Source organism: Cricetulus griseus, chromosome 6 (assembly GCF_003668045.3).
Source record: "Cricetulus griseus strain 17A/GY chromosome 6, alternate assembly CriGri-PICRH-1.0, whole genome shotgun sequence".
Taxonomy (NCBI): domain Eukaryota; kingdom Metazoa; phylum Chordata; class Mammalia; order Rodentia; family Cricetidae; genus Cricetulus; species Cricetulus griseus.
The window spans coordinates 129,180,692-129,199,333 of NC_048599.1; the positions used below are offsets into that span (position 1 = coordinate 129,180,692).

At 35.8% G+C, this 18,642-nt stretch overlaps 1 protein-coding gene across 18 annotated transcripts in view; it reads left to right on the forward strand.

Moving 5' to 3' along the window:
- Positions 1–18,642, forward strand: part of Gtdc1 (glycosyltransferase like domain containing 1) — a 329,610-nt gene that overhangs the window by 46,323 nt on the left and 264,645 nt on the right. The window contains exons 1-2 of one of the 18 annotated variants that reach the window (XM_035446167.1): positions 7,597–7,613; positions 8,943–9,017. The exons of 16 other annotated variants lie outside the window; for them this stretch is intronic. The gene's annotated coding sequence lies outside the window, so the exon portion shown is untranslated. Of the gene's footprint in view, positions 1–7,543; positions 7,614–8,942; positions 9,018–18,642 lie in introns of those variants that run through there. One more of the 18 variants, XM_035446170.1, reaches the window with a different exon arrangement.

The window sequence follows — 18,642 nt, forward strand, 5'->3', positions numbered from 1 at the left end:
CCCCTGGTTTAGTCTCAACTGCTTTGTGTTAGGATCATAGAATTATGATTAAGTCCTTGAAATCTGGTTGTGGTCTACCTTTGTACTGGAACCATGCTTTTGAAGGTTACTTTTGGTGACCACATTCTAGGCAAAAAATTTCTGTTTTGTTCTTCTCAGTCTCAATTTCCTTGACATACCAATACCACAAGACCTTGCCTTTTTCAGTTACACTAGCATTTTCCTTCAGGTTTTTGCTTTGAAGTCTACTACCCACCGATTTCCTGTAATACCTGTCTCTTAGTTATTTGGAAGGTGTTTTTTTTTTTTTTCTCCCTTTTTTTTTTTTTTTTTTTTTTTCCTTTGTCAGGCAACTCATGCATTTTGAATCTTAGAACTTTAGCTCTTGCTTTGCTTTTGAATCAGAGACAAATCATCAATTATTTTTTTTAAATTCTCACACTGATGGATTTTGCTAGCCATTCTCAGAACCTCATTTCATATCCTTGCCTGTATTCCAGACTCTAGGTTGTACTTTCCTTTGTTTTAGAGAGATTTCTTTCCATCCTAAATAATCTCATCTTATGAATCTGGGGCTTGCATTAAACAAGTCCACTATACCCTCATGTTCTTTTATTTATTTTCTTAAATATTGTATCTTTAGTGTTTTTAATGTCCTTGAATTTTTTTACTATTTAGATTATATGTATCTAGTTGTTTTGCCTGCATCTATGTTTGTGCACCACATGTATGCAGAGGCCAGAAGAGAAAGCCAATTCTTCTGGGACTGGAGTTATGGATGTTAGCTGCCATGTGCATGCTGGGAATAGAATCTGAATCCTCTATAAGAACAGCCACTACTCACTACTGCTGAACCATCTCTCCAGACTATAATATCCTTGAGTGTTTTTTATGGGAATTCATCTTAGAAGTTCTCCTATGTTCTTTATTTCTTTTGCTTCCTCAAATTATTTGTGTAATACTTTCAAATTTTTCCTATTTAAAATATTTGTCAAACAGGAAGAATTCAGTTTATTATCCCAGTTTGCAGGACAGGAAATAGATTTTGAGAAAAGTGACCTACTAGACGTGACTTGCTTGGTTAAGGGGAGAGCCATTACTAAAGACTAGGCAAGATGATTATGAGACCTACTGTGCAGGTAGCCCAAACAAGTGAATATTGTGTTAAAAAACCCTTCAGATTCAATTCTTCTTCTTTAATTTAATTACTATATCTATATTTATGTTAACAAGACCAATCATAGAAGTAGATACCATAAATCACTACATTGTCAAAGCCACTTGTTTTATATACCATATAATCTGTAAACTACTGTGTAAAGTAGATACTGCTATATCTGTAGGTGAGGACATTTTATAGATGAGGAAATTGAAGTGCAGATTCAAACCTGTTAGCTCTGGTTATTTTACAACCATATTCTGTCTCTTGTCAGATTTTTATGTTACTCCTCAATGAACTGACTGTGGTTTCCTTTTGCCTTTACTACATTTTTAGGACCCTCAATACTTCTCCCCTACTAACTTTCTACAGTGAACTCATTGCTTTTGATCTTTTTTCTGTCCCACACAGGCTTTATCTAGATTTCTTTTCTTAATTTAGGGTATTTTTGCCCTTTATTTAATTATTTCACATTGGTTTCTTTACTCTAGCCATCTCTTTATCTTCTCTTCATTCTATATTTGTTAGTACTTACAGGAAACACAGCATGCTTTGATAGCTGTGAATGTAGGTGAGTAAATAGGCTTGGTGCTGAGGTAAAGAGTTTATGGGAGGAGCCAGATGAGATTTCCCCACTCTGATTCAGAGAACTTGTAGAAGGAGGTGTACACAAATAGCTATGGCAGCACTCAGGATATGATTAATTTTAACTAAATGATTGGAAAAGATAGGACAGAGTTATTGACATTTAAAATGTAGCCTTAAAGGAGGAGGTGGGGGGAGGTCTACTTATTGAGAAGAGTAGGTGGAGGGCATTCCAGAGAGCAAATACTATATGCACAAAAGAATGAAGTAACAAATGTATGTTCCATACATTGTGGTATTACTTTTTGCAAGGCTATACAAAATGACATATGATTGCCAGTTGATGTTAGTGACTGGCCTTTCTTTGGTTGAGTCATCCCTCTTCAGTGTCCGGTATTTGATTTTACACCTTCAGATACCTTATGTTCTGGACCCTCTGGAACTGAGCCTTTCTCATGAGTGGACTATGCATGCTCTTGGAACTGACTAGTTGGGTATCTGTACCTATATGAATCTTAGTGCTTTTCAGTTTATTTATTTCCAGTGAGAAATACAACTTCCAAGCAGATATAATTGCTTGATTTGGTACATCAATACATTGTTTCCCTGTAGAAAAACTTCTAAGGAATAAACTTATATGAAAGGCAGTTGATTGAAAAAAATACAGGTGTGAAGTTAATCTGACCAGTATACTCTTGCTTTTGGCAAGGTACATGGGAGACTGCATATTCTATATGGGAGACTACAAAGACCTAATTCACCCCAGAAAGAAATCTTGGGAGGTGTTGGGGGATATTATTTTAAGGTGTGTTACTTTTTTTAATGTTGCATTTGTTTAACTCTGAAGCTGTGTTACTGTACATGTCTAAAACACCTGATGGTCTAATAAAGAGCTGAAAGCTCAGTAGCAAGGCAGGAGAGAGGTTAGGCCAGACAGAGAGGATAAATAGAAGAAAAGATCGGGTAATGAGAGAGAAGGAGTGGGACTTCATGTGTCAGCCACCCAGCTACACAACCAGACATGGAGGAAGAAAAAAAGAAAAGGTATGTAGGAATAGAGAAAGATACAATCCCCAAGGCCAAAGATAAATGGGATAATTTAAGAAATGCTGACAAGAAACAAGCAATGCTAAGGCCGGGCATTTATAACTAAGAATAAGCTTCTGTATGTGATTTGTTTGGAAGCTGGGTGGTGGGCCATTCAAAAAACCAAAAGAGTAAACCATCAAGAAGTTTTCAAGGAGTTGACTTAGTTTGAGGCCAAGTCTATCCACTGAAGGTATAGCTTTGCCAAGGGAATCATTATTCATGCAAGCAGAGTCCAGGGTTCTTTTCCCATAGCTTAGCTCAGTCTTGTAAATATTTGGCTAGGTGACTTTCAAACCCTCTTGCTAATGCCCTCTTTCCCATACCTTTTGATTGATGCATTCTTCCTTTAGATATGTTAAGACATCCTGTTATGTTACACAGAATTTATAATAATTGGGAAAGCAGGGGTTTACATATCTCTGTTTTGGTCCATCTTAAGTTCAGTTCCATTATTTGTTAGCCATATGAGATCAAATTCAGGGTATTGTGAATGGCTCCAAGAAGCTAAAAGTGTCAGATTCTTGGTAGGTGGTTAAGGGCTGATCTCTAAAATTTACAAAGAACTCAAGAAGCTAGTTTCCAAAACACCTAATAATCCAATTAAAAAGTGGGATACAGAACTAAATTGAGAATTCTCAACAGAGGAATCTAAAATGGCTGAAAGACACAGAAAGTGCTCAGCATCCTTAACCACCAGGGAAATGCAAATCAAAACAACTCTGAGATATCATCTTATTCCAGTCAGAATGGCTAAAATCAAAAACACCAATGATAACTTATGCTGGAGAGGATGTGGAGAAAAGGGAACATTACTCCACTGCTGGTGGGAGTGCAAGCTTGTGCAGCCACTTTGGAAATCAGTCTGGAAATTCCTCAGGAAAATGGGAATCAGCCTACAACACAAGATCCAGCAATTCCACTCTTAGGCATATACCCAAAAGAAGCACATTCATACAACAAGGATAGATGTTCAACTATGTTCATAGCAGCATTATTTGTAATAGTCAGAACCTGGAAGCAACCTAGATGCCCCTCAGCATGAAGAATGGATACAGAAAATGTGTTACATTTACACAATGGAGTGTAATTGTACTCAGCGGGGGGTGGGGGGACGACAAAAAACCAATGGACTATTGAAATTCGCAGGCAAATGGATGGAACTAGAAGAAACCATTCTGAACGCGGTAATCCAGTCACAAAAAGACAAACATGGTATGCACTCACTCATTTATGGATTTTATACATAGAGCAAAGGATTACCAGCCTATAATCCACACCACTAGAGAAGCTAGACAACAAGGAGGACTCTAAAAGAGACACACATGGTCACCTGTAGAAGGGGAAAGGGACAAGATCTTGTGAGCAAATTGGGAGCATGGTGGGAGGGGAGAGGGAGCTAGGAGAATGAGAAAGGGAGAAAAGGGGTGAGGAGGACATAAGTGAGCAGGAAGGTTGTGTACGGGGATGAATAGAGGAGAGCAAAATAAGAAGTAGGTGGTTAATAAGACTAGGAAGAAAAGTTGTAAAGAATCTGAAATTCAAAGCCTGTCTTCATGGGAATACATATCCTCCAGCAAGGCCATAGCTCCTAATAGTGTCACTCCATTTGGGGACCATTTTCTTTCAAACTACCATTGGTATCTGTTGAAAAATTATCCATGTATTTTAGACTTTGTAATTTTGTGGAATACATATTTTAGAAGTATGACTTAATGTTTCTTTGGATTTCCTCAGTGTCTGTTGTTAATGTGCCCCCTTTCATTTCTGATTTTGTTAATTTGGATATTCCTTCTCTGTCTTTTAGGCAGTTTTGATAAGGTGTTGTCTGTCTTCAGTTGAGTTTGTAGACTGTTGTTTTTGTTGTTGTTGAAATCCAACTTTAATCTATGGTGGTCTGAAGGAAATAAGGGGTTATTTCTTCTTTTTCTTCTTCTTCTTCTTCTTCTTCTTCTTCTTCTTCTTCTTCTTCTTCTTCTTCTTCTTCTTCTTCTTCTTCTTCTTCTTCTTCTTCTTTTTCTTCTCCTCCTCCTCCTCCTCCTCCTCCTCCTCCTCCTCCTCCTCCTCCTCCATCTTTGTCTTCTCTGTCTTCTCCTCCTCATTCTCTTCCTCCTCCTGTTGAGACATGCTTTGTGACCCAGTATGCGGTCAGTTTTGGAGAACAATCAATATGATCCATGAGGTGCTGAGAAGAAGGTATATTCTTTGTGTTTATGTGTAGTGTTCTGTGGATATCTGTTAGGTCCATTTGAATCATAATGTCTGTTAGTTCCATTATTTCTGTGTTTAGTTGCTGTCTGGAAGGCTTGTCCATTGGTGAGAGTGAAGTGTTGAACTCCTCCTCTATTAATGTGTGTGGTTTGATATCTGCTTTAAGGTTTAGTAATGTTTCTTTTACAAATGTGGTCATTTGGGGCATAGCTGTTTGGATTTGAGACATCACCCAGGTGTATTTTTCCTTTAATGAATATGAAATGTCCTCCATCTCTTTTGATTAATTTTGGTTTGAAGTCTGTTCTGTTAGATATTAGGATAGCTATATCTGATTGGTTGTTAGGGCCATTTGGTTGGAAAATCTTTTTCAAACCCTCTACTCTGAGGTAATGTCTCCCTTTGATGTTTTGGTGTGTTTCTTGTATACAACAGAAGGATGGATCCTGTTTTAGTATCCATTCTTTTAGATTGTGTCCTTTTATTGGGGGAATTGAGCCCATCGATATTGGCCAATATAATGAGAAATTTGCATGCATCTGTTTAAGGGATATCAAGGTTTTATTAAGATGAAATGGGGGGGGGATATACTCACGAATACAGGATATGGTAAATCCACCTGCAGAGTCCTTGGAAAGCTGGGCACCCAATTATTACATGCTGCTTGAAGTTGCCTGGCCCTGTCTTCATCATCCAAGAGAGAGTGACCTCCTCCCTCCTTTCTTATAAGAGGCTGTGTAGGTAGTAGACAAGAAGCACCACCTCTAACTGATCCACAGCCCAACATTATGGGCAGAGTGAATACCCACTACCAATGGTTTTTAATTCCTGTCATTTGTTGTTGTTGTTAGTGGTGTGTGTGTGTGTGTGTGTGTGTGTGTGTGTGTGTGTGTGTGTGTGTTACAGTGTTAGGAACTGAGAGAACGGGTCATATCACATCTTTAGTTTAGTATAGCCAGCAGTGAATCCAAGCAGCTCAGTTTCCTTTCTCCCCTCTGTAACAAGACAGGCTTTCATGCCCAGGGTATGGTGTGAGTGGGTCTTCTATTATCAGCTAATATAGTTAAGGTCCTATATAGATCAGCATGACCAAGAACCTAGTTGAGGTTGTTGCCAAGTGATTCTAATGTGCCGTTGACAAAACTAACCACCACAAGTGCTTTTCTCTTTCATTTTGAACCAACATCTCTCGATGAACCTGTGAGCTCACTTATTTGGCTGGGCTGTCCAGCCAGTGAATTTCAGGGCTTTGCCTTACTCTACAGTCCAAGCTTTCCTGTCTTTCTAACATGGGTGCTAGGGATTCAAATTTACATCCTCATGTTTGCTGGTTAGGCATCTTAAATAATACTGATTACTATGAAAAATTACAATGTGTTTTTATATCAGATGCTTTTGTATAATTCAGTGTATAAATATGTTAGTTTGTGAAACAAATAAAACTTAGAATACTAATAAATACATGACACATTGTTTTTCCTTGAAACCTAAATTTAGGAGTGATGACTAATTTGTAAAGTGACATGTAATTAGTAATATGAGTGACAATTCATTTAGTTCACTGAAAGTTTAATATGTAACTATAAACTAATACCATAATGCAGTTAGTTTTTAAAAACTCATGATTTTTTTTTAACTTTGGTTGTCAGAAACACAAATTTACATAAAAGTCCTTAGAAAATTAAAATTTTTTTTTTTGCCATGATCAACTAGTGCATTTTTTGTGCCACATTTGATCAAGTCTAACTTAGAGTAAAACTGCTATTTTTAAGTGGATGGTAGGATGAGTATCTTTTTAAACAAATATCTATAGTTATAATTTGGAATATAAATCACCTTTAGAAGTCAGTCTTTGTATCACACTGCTCCTAAATAATTGCTGATCTTTTTTTTTATATATTATTAAGTAACTTATACTTTCTAGATTTTTTTTTTTTTTTTTTTTTTTTTTTTTTTTTTTTTTTTTTTTTGAGACAGGGTTTCTCTGTGTAGCTTTGGAGCCTATCCTGGCACTCACTCTGGAGACCAGGCTGGCCTCGAACTCATAGAGATCCGCCTGCCTCTGCTTCCCGAGTGCTGGGATTGAAGGTGTGTGCCACCAACGCCCGGCTTACTTTCTAGACTTTTTAGGATTGTGCTTTACTTCAAAAGATATGCCTTTGAAAAATTAATGGTAAATTGCAGTTTTGTAAAATGAACAATATATTTTATCATATTAGAATCTGAGATGCTTGAATAAAATACAGCTAGTGGTATTTGCAACTTTTAAAAAGTTTTTCAGCATTGTCTATTATGAGCCACAATTTAAATTTAAATCTGTATTGAATACAACAATGTATAAAGGCAGTTCATGGTACAGGGTATCTTTGTAGTTACCTACTTCCTTGGTTTTGTTTTTAAAGTTGATAATTTAAGAAATAAAAGTATGTGAATCCTTTTGTGTCTGAAGACTTTAACTTCCTCCTTTTCCCCCTGATAGTTGGAAACTGAAGAGTTTATCTTGACTGTTAAAAGGCCTTTTGTCTTGTTCCTAGAGCCTCTTGCTCAGACCTCGGAGAATAGGAGGGTGAAGGTGGGTAAAATAGCTTTTTACTTCATAACATTCTATTCTTGTGAGTCTTCTTTCTTGTGCATGCTCTGTTCTGAAAAGCATTCTGGAGGTAGAAGTTGATCCCATTGATAAATCATGTAGGGTTTTTTGTTTTGCTTTTTTTTTAAACTTTATATTCATTGTAATCATTTACTTGAAAAATAGATTGTAATCACATTGTAATTTTTATATTGCTTGAAAGATTTTGCTGCAATAAATATAAGCTGTGAGGGAAAATAGAAGGAAGACATCAGGAAAGGAATAGAAGGAATATATAAACAAAGAGGTAAGGAAAGAAATAAGAAGATAGAGAGACCTTGCCATGTTGAAGGTGTGTGTGTTTTTCCCTTTTTCGCTGGTCCCAGAGAATTAAGTTTTACCCCACTTGTCAGCCTCAGAAAATTAAGTTTTACTCCCTCAGATAAAAAGTCAGCTGAGTGATTGATTAGTCCACCAACTTTGTGCCCCCTCTTCAGTGTCTGAGCTGCTGAAAGCTGGTCTTTACAGCAGGACTGGCTGTTATGATTTTTATGAATTAAAAAGTGATTTAATAAAATGGTATTTAGTTTTTGTACTTAAAAGAACAGTAGTTCTTCTGAAGTATTTCTTTGAAGGTTTTGTGTATTGAGACAGTAGTATCATTAGTATACTCTGATGTTTTATGTGTATTACTGATAGGGTCAGATTTATGTTAAATTTACTTTTTCTTAATACTAATACTATTCCTTAATACTATTCTGTAACAAACCATGTCTTTTTTTCTTTTTCTTTTTTTTTTCTGCTGCTTTTTTTCTTGGTGGTGACTTGAAGAAGTAGTTTCACCCACCACCCCCCAAGTCTGGCAGTCTGTCAGATGTTTAGCATGGCTTCAGCAAGCTGGTGTCATGAATGCTTTCAAGAGGCAGTATCTGAGGCTGAGCACTGCAGAGATACCTGTAGAGATCAGCACACCTGCCCTCAAGCAAAACACAATAATTAGTTGCTGATATTCCCTCTCAAACTTCCCCAGTATTGTTGCACATAAATCACACAGATCACAGCAATGCTGTCAAGAGCTCCATGCTTTTGGAGTTGTTTATACCCACTCAATTTTTAATGTTCCTATAAGACATTTTGATCAGAACCTCAAGCCCAAAAGGGATTTGCATGCTTGATCACGCTTATGATGATTTAAATATAGAAATGAAGAGAAATCTTTGTCTTACTTTGACTGTTAACATTTGGGACAGTGCTAGTGGAAAACATTAACAAGGTACTTGAGGCAAAGATGTGTTTGATCAACCTTCACAGTGTTTTGTTTCTTGACAGCAGGTATAGCTTCAGTAAATCTAAATAAACCCTTGAAGGCTTTTAGATCCAAGTACTTGTGAATATCTGAATGGCATGGTAAGCATATTTTAAAACATTATTTTATACCTGTGATTTTTATTTAAATTCAACCATCATTGAGTACCAACATGTCTTGTCACACTATCACCTGCAGTTTGTATTTTAAAATGAGGTGATATCTGATTGAATTTCAATAAAATACAATAGCATGTATAAATTAGATATATTTGGACAAATCAATTTATTACTATTAAAACTTGGAAGCCTTATTATTTTAACACTGAGTTTGGTCCTCCTACCTGTATAGGATAAAAGCTAGTCTTTTAAGAGTCTCATTCATGCTCTACGGACTGAGCTAGCCGGGCCTTAAAGCCAGTTTTTTAATAGGTAACTTTTTGAGTTGTTTTTTAACACTGAGAGAGACTATGTTCTGTGGTCATGTTTGTATCAGTTATAAATACACATCTTCACTAAAGATTCATTACTGTTTCTTCCCCCCTCTTTTTATTGAAAATAAATTCTTTTCTCACGTAATATACCCTGATTACAGTTTTCCCTCTCTCTACTCCTCCCAGTTCCTCACTACCTCCCCTTCCATCCAGGTCCACGTCTTTTCTGTCTCTCATTTAGAAAAGAACAGGCTTCTAACAGATAAGCAGTCTACTGTTTATACAATCTTAGCAGGAGATGGACTATAGAATCTGGTCTGTTTCAGGGACTTCCTGTATCTTGAGTTGTTTACTTCCTGTCATAATGGAGCTTCTTTGCAGGATGGAGTGTTTGACCTCCCCTTGGAAATCCTGTTCTTTCATCTCCTTTTAAATAATCTGTCCTAAAATGTTTAATTTAGGTTTTTGGTTGCTTCTCCTTAACTCATGTCAGTCTAAATGTGGATGAACTGGCTGTTCCACTTGGGAGCTGATGATTATGATTCTGACATAGACAAAGCACTTTTGTGAGATATATACAAAACATTATATACCTCATTGACATTCAGGAAGGTCATAAAAGTCATTCTGAAGAATTTGTCTAGATATAGTGCATTTTAGAAATCCCAACATTTGAAAGCATATTTCACTTGTAAATTGTTCCATATGCTCTGAAACAGTATCTTATTTATCTTTCTTTTTTTAAAATTCTTGCTGTTGAGCTTAATGCATTCTATCAATTTTGGTTAGATGAATGAATAGTTGGGGGTTGTCTGGGAACATGGGAGTATGGGGGCGGCTAGGGAATGGGGGATGGATATGTAAATATGAGTAGTAATTAAAGAAAAAAAATTAAAAAAGAAAAAAGTATTGTGTAAGAAATACACATAGCTTATGGATGTAGCAACAGGAATAGTACAGAAATGACTTTAAAAAAATCTTTATTGTCTTAGGGTTTCTATTGCTGTGAAGAGCCATCATTATCATGACAACTTTTATAATGGAAAAATTTAGTTGAGGTGGCAGCTTACAGTTCAGAGTTTCAGACTATTATAATAATGGTGCAGGGGAGGGGGGATGTCCACTTGCAGGTAGATATGGTCCTGGCTACATCTGGATCTGCAGGAAGCAGAAAGAGTTTATTGAGACATCTGGTGGCTACCTCAAAGCATAGGGAACCTCAAAGCCCACACCCCAACAGTGGCACACTTCCTCCAGCAAGGCTACACCTACTCTAACTAAGTCACACCTCCTAATAGTGCTACTCCCTGTGAGCTTGTGGATGCCAGTTACGTTCAAACTACCACCCTTATTTTCAGTGCCATCCTGAGTTTTTCTCCTCCTAGAATTGCTTGTATGTTCTCTCTCTCTCTCTCTCTCTCTCTCTCTCTCTCTCTCTCTCTCTCTCTCTCTCTCTCAGTTTACTTCGACTTTGGTGTTACGGAAATATAACAGGATATGTAATAAAAATAAGATTGGTATTTTATTGTTGGAGATTACTTATACCGAAAACCCAGGTTAGCCTCGGCAACCTTTGGCGACCCTACCGGAACCCTGAAAAGAGAGTGAGAGACTCCTTCTCAGTTCTTTTATCTCATCCTTTCTGCATACCTGTGACAGAAAGAGAGGATGGACTGGAAAGGTGTCGAGGAAGAAAGGCAATGGCAATGGATTATGCTGGTTCAGTTTGACATAAACGTAGCTGTATCTAGGAAGAAGGAAACTCAACAGAGGAATTGTCTCCATCAGGTTGGCCTATAGGCAAGTGTATTGGGCTTTTTCTTGATAGATGATTAATCTGGGAGTGCTCACCTCATTGTGGGTGGTAACACCCCTGAGTGGGTGGTCCTGGGTTGTATAAGAAATCAAGTTGAGTAAGCCATGGAGAGCAAATCAGCAAGCAACAGTCCTCTATGGCCTTGATTTCAGGTTCTGCCTCCAGGATCCTCCCTCCCTCAATTTACTGCCCTGACTTGTCTTCATGACTAGAAGTTATTTGGGGAAATAAACCCTTTCTTCTCTGAGTTGTTTTTGGTAATGATCTTTGTCACAGCAATAGAAAGCAAACTAGAACAGAGTTTACTTTCGTATATGTATAAAGTGTTTCCCTCACATTCTTTTCCTCATATTAGATAATAAATGGTAACTGCTACTTTGCTAGGACAAGTTGAAGTTTAGAGAGGTAGGGGTCATACAGTTAGCAAACTGTGGAGAGTCAGTTGAGACAGGGAGGTCCTTCTTATTTCATAGTAGTGTTTTTCAAACAGTGTACTTCACAATTGCTTGAAAGGCTTGTTAAAATACTGGGCTCCATTCCAAGGTTTTTACTTCTTTCAGAGTTACAGTGAAGGTGGGAACTGAGAAATTGATGTAACAAGTTCTCAGTTACTATTGGTGTCTAGATACCATCACTTTGAGAATGAGTACCAGTACTCTACTTGGGAACACATAAGAAAATTATTGGGTGAGCATCTAAAAAGTACTGATGAGGCAAGTCCTATGGGGCCAAATGTTTCAGACAGGGTTTCTTTCTTTTCTTTTAATTCTTAATTTGCAGTAGGAAGCAATAATATGCTTATAGCTAGGCTCTTGTACTTTTCTATTTGAACTGAGTATTAGGCCAAGCAGCTTATTCTCCCCCACCCCCCGCTTGTTTTTTAACACATGATGCCATGTTTTAAAATAATCATTCTGTACTGGAATTCTTGATTGTTAAATTGCTAAGTATGTATTGTTTACATTTATACATCCATCTTCATTCTCAATCAGGGTATTTTGGATGCATTCCTCAGTGTCTAGGATGGATTTTACATTCCTATTTGACAAAAAGAGCAATATAGCAATAGTGGACTTGAAATATTAAGTAAATGAAGAAATCTATTAAAATTTTTAGAAAACAACCACACTAGCATGATTTTGTTCTTTTTCCTCAGAGGCAATTGAAAACCTTTTTTTTAAGACTGTCAGTTATTGGTTAGAACACATAATGGTAGTTGAGTATCTAGGAGTATATAAATGATTGATTAAAGAAGTCATATCTTTTGTTGTTTTATTTAGTCAGTAAATATATGCAAACCAGCACACGAAGTCATTTACTGAATAAGAGTATACAAAATGCTATTTCACTTCTTTAACCTTTAAGAAACGATAAATCCACATGCAGATGCTTAAAGTTATCATTCTCCCATCCCCCATACTGTTAATTCTTTTCTGATCTACTGAGGTCATTAAAATTCCTGACATACTTTTATTGAATGGTTTAAAATTTACCTGTTTAAAACCTTGTTTTCACACTATCATCTCTAATTTATGTAGGCCCAACACAGTATTTTGCAAAAAAACAAAAAGGCCAGAAACGGTTTCTTTAAAAAGATTATAATGTATTTTAAATTCTTAGAGGTGAGCAACTGCTTTTGATTCTTAATTTGTTCCTTTAGAATGCAAATTTTAGGTTTACAAAGATCTTGAGAACTATGCCTAGAGGCTAGATTGGTAGCCTTTAGGGAGATATTTAGCTTGGTGTGAAATGAATAGTTGTCAAAAAATCATGAATTTTGTGTCAGAAGATGAGGTGTAGAGTTAAGAACGATTGAGGGAAACTGACTGTACCTTATTTCATTTGGCTAACTGTATCACATAATTGAAAATTAAAGGACAATGAATAATAGTAAATTAATGAAAATAAGCCATTGTTTTCTGTGGATATCGTAAAATGATTATACTTGTGAAAAACATAAACCAAAGGAATTACTGCATTCTTAACTATGGAATGTTGGTTTATGTCTGCTAGCCTCTGGAGGGCTTATAGCTTTGGCAAGAAAGTCTTTCCCTTGGCCCTTGATCCTTTCCGTATCAGCAAGAAAGTCAATAGCATCACTTCTGGTGAGATAAGAGGTGTCATAGAACACTGTCACAGTCAATAAAAGAACTCAGGGTTGCTACCTGAGGTTCTCCTTAGTTGGGTCATATGGTAGTTCTATTTTTAAATATTTGCAACATCTCCCAACTGATTTCCACAATGGGTATGTTATTTTGCACCACCACCAATAGAGAATAAGAGTTCTTCTTTCTTCACATCCTCTTCAACATTTGTTATCAGATTTATTGATGACAGCTATTCTGACTGGGGTGAGGTAGCATCTCAGAGTAGTTTTAATTTGCACTTTCCTCATAATTACAGATACAGAACACTTTTAAAAATAGTTACTGGCCATTTTGGGCTTCTTTGTTTGGAAACCGTCTATTCATTTCATTAGCCCATTTGTTGACTGACAATTTTACTTGCATGATAAATTTTGCATATTAGTCTTATGTATTATGTATTATGTATTCTCCCTTAATGATAAAGATTTCTCTCTTTCTGTGGGTGGTTTGTTTACTCTGTTGATTGTTTACTGTAAATCCCCTTTTTAGTTTCACGTAGTTCCATCTGCTGACATTTGGGGTTAATTCCTGTGTTATTGGTGTTCTATTAAAAAAGTTCTTGCCTACCCCAATATCTTGAAGAGTATACCCGTTGTTTTCTTTTTCTAGAAGCCTCAGTGTTTCAGGCTTTAAATTAAGGTCTTTGATTCCTTTTGAATTTGATTTTTGTGCAAGGTGAAAGATGAATCTAAGTTCATTTTCCTGCAGGTAGAAACCCAGTCTTACCATCAGCATTTGTAGATTAGGCTGCTTTCAAGTGTTTGTTTTTGCTTCCATGATCAAACAACGATGATAGCTTTGCTCTTTTATTTCTGGGTCCCCTGTTCTATTCTACTCTTCTTTTTCGTATAGTTATTTTGAAATGGAGTATTTTTTAAAATTTCTCTCTCTGAGAGTACACTAATAGTATAAATGAAGGATATAGTTATATTTTTAAATATTGATTTTGTATCTTACAACTTTGCTCAAAATGTGTATTAGGTACAAGAGTTTTCTAGTAAACTCAATAGGGTCTTTATATTTTTTAAAAGATTTATTTTTTAATAAATATCTTATATTGTGTTTATGTGTACTAAGTCAGTGCAGGTGCTCTCAGAGGTTAGTGACATCCTCTTCTCCCAGAGCTGGTGTTATAGACAGTTGTGAGCCTCCAAATGTGAGTGCTGGGCATCAAACTCAGATCTTCTTGAAGAACAGCAAGTGCATTTAACCATGGAGTCATTTCCCTCATTCTCAATAGTGTCTTTTCAGTAAAGAATCATGCTAATTGAAAATTTGGGATATTCTAACTACTTCATTTTCCTATTTTTTAAAAAATCACTTTTTTGTCTTTCTCTTGTCTAATTGATATAGCTAAGACTTCAAGCACTATATCAAGCAAGAGAGCAGTGAGTGGACATTCTTGCTTTAGAGGAAATGCTCTGTGTTTATCTCTATTTAATATTGGCTGTAGGTTTGTTGTATGTAGTCTTTATTATTTTGAGCTATCTTCCATCTATACCTGAAGTTCCCAGAACTTTGATCATGAAGTCATGTTGAGAACATTTTCAGAAAATTAATCCCACCATCTCATGAACATGCGAGATTGTACCATTGTCTCTCATTTAATGTATTTGTCTCTATATCCATCTCTATATCTGTATAACATGGTAACGAAAATTTAGCATATATAAAATAGGATATGTTCACTTCTAAAGAAAAATGTACAAAAAATGTGGAAAAATGGATTTGGAATATATACTATTAAGCAAGGTCATACAATATCAGAAAGAAAAAAAATTGTGGTCTCCCTCTTATGTGAAAATCTTCAGTTATATATGTATGTATGTATGTAAACAAATTTATATGAGAGTATAGTATTACATGTAGAAAAGTGAATAAGAAAGACTAAATATTAGGGGATGAAAAATGACAATAAGAGCAATGGCCCATGAGCTTTGAAAGAGGATATAAAGATAATTGTTTTCTTCTTTTTTTTAGTTCTAGCTATGTCCTGGAGTTTTCATTTATGGTTGTGGATAAGTGCTTAACACATATTTGGTAATCAAAGTATAAAAGTCACTGTCAAGTTCCACAGCTTCAGAATGGCTATGCTTACTGTACAGGATTTTTTGAGATGTGTATACTATTGAGATGGTAAATTTAGGTGTATGATATTTTTTATTTCAAAGTTTTTAATAATAAAGTTAATTAAAACATTTAATGATACTTGTTACAAGTTGGGCATGGTGGTGTACTCCTTTAATCCTGTCACTTGGGAGGCAGAGGCAGGCAGATCTCTGAGTTTGAGACCAGCCTGTCTACAGAGCTAGTTTCAGGACAGCCAGAGTTACACAGAGAAACTGTCTTGAAAAACCAAAAAAACCAAACCAAACCAAACCAAAATCAACCAACCAACCAACAGAAAAGAGTACAAAACCAAGGAAAGAAAGATTTACTTTAGCTTAAGTTCTCTTAAGTTCTTAGTCTTTCATGGCAAGCAGCTCAAGGTGACAGGATCATGTAGTGGCAATTGTTCATATCAAAGATGTAAAGAATCAGGCCCATGGACTGTAACCTTCAAAGACTTCTATCCACAGCCATTTGCCATCTCTTCCTAATTAATGTCACCAACAAAGGAACAAACATTGAAAACATGAGCATAGGTTGAAAGGTTCATTGTAAAAACCATGAGACAAGACTTGCACCTATTTGGATCCCTGTGTATTTTGGAATTACTAACTTTGACTTCGGAATAGATTAAATTTTTTTCTTAAATGACTAAAAATTATGGAATGTATTTCTAGATTGACAGCTGTACTGTTAGAATTTTATACCTGTCTTTTGGGTGTCTTTAACACTTAGACTCTTTTTTTATTTTTACTGCTGGTATTATTCTCTTTTTAATTTTTTATTTTTTATATATTTGAATTACAAACAAGATTGAATTACATGATGATCCCAGTTCGCTTCTCCCTCCTCTACCACCCCCCCCACTAAAATCCTACCTATCATATGTCCTTTCTTCTAATCTACACCTGACTCAAAATTTCTGCTTCCTCATGACCTTTGCATCCTTCCTTTTCTTCCCTTCTCACTCTCGTAACTTCCTCCCCCTTCTTCCCATGTTCTCAATTTGCTCAGAACACTTAGACTCTTAAGCAGGCTTGATGATAGTGGATGGTGCTAGACTTTTGCAGGTGCATTTTGAGGTAAAATCTCCTTAAATATCCCAGTCTGCCTTATAACTCTGGGTCCTCCTGCCTCACCTTCCCAAATGCTGAGATACAGATTTGTGCCACCATGCCTGTCCTTGATTCTTTCCTGATTGCTGTACGTTCATAAACTTGTTAACATCTAATACTCCTTATCCATTCATCTAGGCATGAGTAAATAGATGTCTATAATTTATTATTTAGAATTGTTTTACTTAATTTTACTTTTGGACTTTTAGGATTATTTAAAAGTTTGAGCAGATCTGTGTTCACTTGGTTGAAATTTCACAAACAAGATTGGGTATGAGGACTTGCATTCTTACATTCTAACCTCTTGACGATACATACAACTACATTTGTGTGTGTGTGTGTGTGTGTGTGTGTGTGTGTGTGTGTGTGTGTGTGTGTGTGTGTGTGATATCCTTCTAGAGATATGTATGAATTCTTTTGTTGCCCAGGTATGTGTGAGTATATGTATCTATCATATATTGGTAAACATAGTAATGGTTTCATTTTGATATTTTCATACACATGCTGTGCAGTCTACTTTTGTATCATTTTAACACAAGCCAGAGTCAGAGGTGTTACTACTCACAGTGAGCTGAGCCCTCCCACAACAATCATCAGTCAAGAAAATGTACCACTATCTTGTCCACAGGCCATTCTGGTGGGAGTATTTTCTCTTGAGGTTTCTTCTTCCCAAATGACTTTGGCTCGTGGTAAGATGGTTTCTATAGTTTTATATTTGTACTTATGCTTAGTGGAAGCTTTATTTATAATATGACCCCTTTTCTTTTAGCCTTAATTTAAGAATATTGCAAAGAGTAGAACATTCTGGTTCTTCAAACTTTACTTTTGTTCTTCAAGAAAAACTTGTGACAGAGAGGGTTGTGTTTTTAACCAGATTTCCTCATTTTGCCACCTTGTTACATTAGTACTGAGCATATTACCATGGCAAATTACTTACCTTCTAGTTATACCCACCACACTGTTGAAGAGGATGAGGGAAAAACTAATGTCACATAAGAGATCAGATATTAGTTATTTCCATTTTATGAACTCATTTTGAATAAATTCTTTTTATTGGATATGATTTAGTATTTTAACATTCTGAGTTTTTAGTATATTTGCATTAGTTTAAAAGAAAATCTCCAGTTATTATTATTATTATTGTTGTTGTTGTTATTATTATTATTATTTTTGCTACAGAGTCTTGTCATGTAATGGCCCAGGCTGGCCTAAAACTCATAGTCTTTCTGCATCTGTGTCCTCAGTGCTGGGATTAAGCATAAGTAACATTCTGGGTGATGGCAGTTCCTCCTCCTTTTCTTCATCATTCAGTAGTGATTCCACAGCTATCAAGATAAAATAATAAAGCTGTCAAGATAAAATACACCGCAGTTTAGAAAAATATCACTTGTCTATTTTTCTTATTATTTGAAGTACTGTATTTTTTTCATTTAATGTGGAGAGTAGTATCATTCAATAAAATTATAACATAAGCCATATAATTAAAAAAATTTAATAGCCACATTAAAGAGTAAAAAGATATGAGTTTAATTAATCTTCCTAATATATTTTATTTAACCCAATATATCTATATTACTTCAGCATGTAATCAATATAAAATTATTAAAACTGTTTACATCTTTCTTTTGCATTTTTTTCAAATCCATTGTATACTTTACTCTTAATATGCCTCTCAGCCCAGAGTAGCCACATTTCACATGCTTGGTAGACACATGTGACTAGTGGTGTTGCAGAACACAGCTATAGAGGTACTTTTAAGTTAGAGAAGGTTTTGTGATATTTTGAGTTGATAAAGAGAGTTAAAAGAAATAGAAATAAGTTTATATTATGGAATTATATTGGGAAAGGCTGGGAGTTTGAATGATCAATGAATAAAATCATTCTTGCAGTTCTGTAATCAGGAGCAGATTGAAACCCATAACCTCAATGGTAAAACCCCAGGGAATTCCCAGAAAAGGAACCCATTGTAATGGGCAGAAAAATATCTAGAGGAGAGCTATAGTATTTTTTTTTCAATTTTCAATTTAAAATAGAAACAAACTTGTTTTACATATCAATCCCAGTTCCTTCTCCCTCACCTCCTCTCCTGTCCCCCCTAACCCCCTA